This window comes from Priapulus caudatus, unplaced genomic scaffold (assembly GCF_000485595.1).
Source record: "Priapulus caudatus unplaced genomic scaffold, Priapulus_caudatus-5.0.1 Scaffold401, whole genome shotgun sequence".
NCBI classification, from domain to species: Eukaryota; Metazoa; Priapulida; class Priapulimorpha; order Priapulimorphida; family Priapulidae; genus Priapulus; species Priapulus caudatus.
The window spans coordinates 204,984-211,014 of NW_014577462.1; positions in this window are offsets into that span (position 1 = coordinate 204,984).

Genomic DNA, 6,031 nt, shown 5'->3' on the forward strand with positions numbered 1-6,031 from the left:
CATCGCGATGTACGAAGACGTGACGCCGCCGAAACGCGCGAAGTGCGACGGAGACGCCGCCGCCTGCCGCCACGCTTCCCCCGCCGTCCCGCCTCGAGCAGAGGATGCCGGCGTCGCGACGAGGACACAGAGAGGCGGCGGCGGCGTCTCGAAGAAGGTGTGTGCGGCGGCGCGAGGGAAGTCGTCATCGTCGTTGTCGACCGCGCCGGCAGTCAAACCGCCCGCCGACGGAAAATCCGCCGATCGATCGCCGTGCCGACCCACGGCGAAAGCGCCCATCGCGTCGGCGCGTAAGGTTAAGGGTCAAGGTCACGCCGCCGGCAAGGATTCGAAGAAACGTGCGGCGGCGGCGGGTAAAGCGATAAAGTCTAAAGCGGTGGCGCGGCCGTGCATCGACGCCGCGCGTAAAAAACTGAAGAACGCGCAGAAAAAGACGAAGTCGGCGGCGACGCGGACGACCCGGGACTCGCGCGAGGCGCCGGCCGCGCCCGAGACCGAGCCGCTAATCGACGCGAGGCTGTGCAAGCGCATGGCGAGTCTCAACGCGATGGCGATCCTAGCGGCAAGCGCCGTCAAGCCCGAGAAACGCAAGCAGACGCCGAAACCCCCGGCGCCGCCCGTCGCCGCGGCGACAACGACGACGACGACGACGCGCCCGGCAGACGCCGCCGACGCGCCGGTGATCGTCGAGACGACGCCGCCTCGCGTGCCCAAGGTCGAGACGCAGGAGGTCGTCGACCTAACTGAGACGCCGACCCCGTCGTCGTTGTCGTCGGCGTCGTCGGCGGTGGGTGCGTGGACGCCGGACACGAAGCACACGCTCGGCAGTCCCTATGCCGCTCTCGACGCGCCGCGACCTCCGCGCGACCTCGCGGCGGCGGCGGGCGAGGCGGGGGTGAAGATCGAGTACGCGGCTGCGCGCTCGGCCGTCATTGGCGGCTACGTGGCCGCCGGCGGGTCGGCGATGTTTCCGCCGATGTGCCGCTGCGACGCGTGCGCGTACGCGTCGCGCATCAACCCGCTGCTGCTGCATCGCGGCGCCTACGGTAGCGCGTTCTCGGCTGTGCCGCCGCATCATCACGCGTACGGTGCACCGCCCGGCGTGCCGTTCCCACACGACGAGTACTCGTGTAAGTACGTCGCGTGTTTAAGTAAACTACCTAAGTAGTTACTCTACTTAGATAACTAGTACTCAACTACTACTCGTGTAGGTACAACGGCTCGCACTGTATATAAGTAATCTACCTAAGTCTGAGCGGTTTCGACAGCCACGTTGCTTACTCTGCTTCTCATACTTTTCGCGCGTGCATTCGTGTACTCGAAAAGACGAGTATGGCGTGTAAATGTGCATAGGTGGTCCGTGCGGTTCAAGTAACCTACCTAAGTAGGGACGCACTTACATGTAAGCCCGTAGTGATTTAACATTTAATGTAACATGTCTTTTCGTCAACTGCTCTCGTTTCCAGGTCAAAATGAAAAGATTTCGACATTTACTGTTGTTTTACGACAAACGTGAATGCGTGATTATAGAAATTTCTAGGTATATGCTATTATTTATGCACTTACTATCATAACCTGCAAATTCTTGGGGAAAGTATCCCTTTGACTCCTCTCGTTAATTACCCAATTAACTCCTCGTCTCTTTTGCAGGCTTCTACCAGCCCGCCGGCCCGATGATACAGACGTTCACGGACACGTGCGTGCTACCGAAGCCCGTCGCCATGAGAATTCCGCAGTCGGACAAGACGGAGCTGCAGGCGCCCCCTGCTGTGCACGCGGGGCACAGGCGTGCCGCGTTTATCAGCGCAGCTGCCGACCTGTACTCCGGCAAGAGGCGTGCGGAGGGCTGCGAGATAGTGCTGAAGAGAGAGCGGCGTGAGAGAGGAAATCCCGGCGGTGCGGAGAAGGAGGGGGAGGACTGCGAGATCGTGCTGAAGAGAGAGCATCTCTCTCTCTCTCTCTCTCTCTCTCTCTCTCTCTCTCTCTCTCTCTCTCTCTCTCTCTCTCTCGGTCTCTCCCCTCTCTCTATCTCGTTCCCACCATGCTTTACTTACTGCACAATATCTGTTTCAAGTGGTCGTGACTAATTGTTTTTCTAATTGGCAAATTAAGTGTTGCGAATTACTATTAGCTTCTATCACTATGCCGTGAGGTCCTCTGACTCTTTTCCAATTTAGGCAATAATAGACTAATAGTGTTTGTGATTGAATGCTGAACGGATTGAGTAAGACTGGGGATAGAACGCTAGCGTGTTTTAGACACGTAACGTTAGCAGGAAAATTTCCGGAAACGATGAATGTCGCTATAGTATAAACCCCCGAGGCTCTTGTGGAAATTATCATGCGCTTTAAATTCATTTAGAAGATTACAGTGCATTATGAGACTGTAGGGAACTGAATGTTTTGCATATATATACAATATACGTGTTGTAATCAGCTACATTTGCTGATGAGAGAAGCAGAAGTTCCTTTAAGGGCCGGACACACTAGGCGATTTAATCGGGCGACTTTATCGCCCGATAATATCGCCCGATTTTATCGCGCGAGTCGAGTGGAGACACTAGGTGTTTTGATAATATCGCCCGATAATATCAAAACTATCAAAACGTTTTGATCTATGCGATTAAATCGGGCGACTAAATCGGGCGACTAAATCGGCGGCGACTGACTGGACACACTAGGCGATTTCACCGGCGATTTAGTCGCCCGATTTAATCGCCTAGTGTGTCTGGCTTTTTAACGATACAGTCAGGGTCACGGACATATGTACCTCTGTAAAGGCCATTGCAACATATCAATCACATATCTATTTAGAAAAAAAGATATGTCTGTACACTCACGATGAAAATAATCATAAAAATATTCATCGCTAATTAAGTGACGGCAAAAATTGTAAATTTATACATAAAAATGTTTTTTTTCTAATTTCTAATAATTTCTAATCTATTTTCTAATGCTTTTTAACAGCGGTTTCAGAGATAGAGATAGTTTCACTATCAGGAAGACTATACAAATTTGTGTGCTTATATTGTTGATAAAACAGTGTAATCAATAAATCAATTTAAAGAGGCGTGCATACGTTGTTTAGGTTGCATTAGTTGTTAAATTGTTAATTATCATTGATTAATTAATATTGAAATGCCACTACGTAGTAAATCTGCATATTCAAGGTGTTAAACTAAACTGTGATGTGCAATGCACAGTCTATCATGTAGCGGTTTATAATATATATTTTTTAATGCATCTGCGGCATCTGTAGGGGATTATTGGGTGTGAATATTAACGTAGGTGAATTCTTCTTTAGAGCGCATTGTGCGCCCGAAATGTCCTTTCAAATACGTGTAAGAGGATGATTCAACACTGAGTACAGCAGGTGAATACGTATGCTCTACGCATACAAAGGTTGAATTGAACATATTTTTCATGTTATAATGTATAATTTGTGAAGCATTTTACCATCACCTAAAATATTTATTGAATATTAAATTTTTAGGTAGTAAATGTATTGCACGTTTGCCGAGATATGACATGTCATTGAATAATCACATATTGCGCTGTAATGTTATTTTTGAATTTATATTTATTCTTGCAGTCGTTACCAAGTTGCTTTGACCGGAGCATTGGTACGCAAAGGCAGTTGTTTGTGAATTTTTCATTTGTTTGACTACAAAATTATAAGAGTGAATATCATGATATCATATAATCATTATACTACTGTTCAAAATTAGTGATAATTCGTATTGAACTGTTGAATCGAGATGATTTAGCTAGCAATTTGGAATATTAGTTTCTAGCCTTGTCATACAATGCTGTATGGAAAAGAATTGGCCACGTGTGAAATTCACAGAAGACTATATATATATATATATTGCAAACGTGCATTCTTGTTTTTTTATGTCAACTAATAAAACTACATGATTCGTTTTCACTTCGTAACAAGACCATATTATGAATTGACATTCAATCAAATATTTATTATTTTATCTGATTGATTTTGATGTGCGATATTTTTTCCTGAATGCAGTAAAATATAATATAAATTATAAAGCATGCGTATATATACATATATATTCATGCCTGTTGTACCATAGTTGTCCCTGAACCACTATCGTGCATTTCAAATTATTTTCCGTGCTCACTGTCAAAATAGAAGCATTAGCGGTAATTGAAATGAGATTCGGTGTATGAGTATTGCTGCAGTATATACACGGTGCGAAATTAACGGGAGTCCGGAGTCAAATACTCCCTGATTTACTGTCGTCGTACTCCCTGATTTGACATCTGCAGGAGTCCGTGGGACTCCCTGAAAATTCTGCTATATTAACAAGTTCGTTCCAGAGCACGGCCTCGTGGAATTACCGTATTTTTCCCAGCAAATGTCCAAAGAAAATTTGGCAGACGAGCATCGCATGAATCTTCAAATACGCACATGCGTTATTGTTGTTGTGCTTTAGTTTTGAACTTCAGATTACGGACTCCCTCATTTTGCTACGGACTCCCTCTTTTTGAGGGCAGGGAGTCCAGTCCGTTGGATTCCCTTGTTCAAAAGTTAATTTCTAACCCTGTAAATATATATATTTAATATACATTTATTTATGTTCTATATATGCATCTCTCTCAGTGATCCATCATGAAAACTAATCCATTAACGTTGCTATAAAAGACGATATGAAGGGCTAACTGATAGTATAGTCAAGGCGAACTGCTGATGAGCTGAAGGAAATGTAGTACTTAGTTTGTCTCCCATCTGTGCATACACGTGTTGACACTATGCACACAGCATAAATGGCTTCATTATCATTACCCGTGTTTATATTCAGCACGTAGAGTGTCAGAATAGACTTAGCCAGTGCCAGAACAGGCTGCTGGACCGGCTAGCCTGGTGGTGGTTGTTGAGGGCATATATATTTAAAATTTGAATAAATTGTAATATACTAGACTAATTGCAATAACAAACTAGAGAGTGCCTTTCCAAATGTTGAAATTGCCTTAAGAATATTTTTAACATTAATGGTCACCAACTGCACAACAGAGAGGTCTTTCTCACAACTGAAAAGTGTAAAAAAAAACAAATAGATTGACTCGTAGTCAGAATGAAGTTGTACATGCATGTACGCTCAAAGTCAAAATGTCCTCATACACCATCTCCTGCGATCTACATTTTAAAAATTTTCTGGGGGAGGACCCCCATACCCCCCGCCTGTTTATCACCACCCTCCTTAAAATCCTACATATATTTTTGTACTGCTGCAACCTGCATTGTATATTTGGTCAGACAGGTCAACAACTAAAATGGACTGGGTCAGTGTGGAAAGGAGGGGGGCACCAAGATTGGTCAGTGCTTAGGGCACCAGTGAGCCTTAATCCACCCCTGGGGTTATATATATACATGGCTATATATAAGAGCAAAACATAGGGTCCAACGACTCATCGCGTTATATCTAAATTCGCGTGAAATCAGGGCACGTAAAATCGCGGTTCCACTGTATTATTATTGTTATTATTTATTATATTGTATTAGATTTGTCGTAGAGTATTATTCATGTGTCTTGCGTACCAGTGTTGATTTCGGCTGCACCATACATTCATGATGGTTATAGATTGTCATGGTTTGGATGCTGTTGTGACGAAACAAATGTGTGCAAATTATTTGAATCTTTTCGATTTTCATCGTATGACAAGTGTGAGAATTAATTGAGTGTGCGAGTGATCGTTGAAATTATATTCGGATCGATCCGCGAATAAGCACGGCGCATCATTACGCTTTAACGGTCGAAATGGTTACTGAGTTTATTCCTAACGTGTCTGTAACTCTCATGTCTTCCTCTCTCTAACGTGTTCGTTACTCTCTCATGTCTTCCTCTCTCTAACGTGTTCGTTGCTCTCTCAGGTCTTCCTCTCTCTAACGTGTTCGTTACTCTCTCAGGTCTTCCTCTCTCTAACGTGTTCGTTACTCTCTCATGTCTTCCTCTCTCTAACGTGTTCGTTGCTCTCTCATGTCTTCCTCTCTCTAACGTGTTCGTTACTCTCTC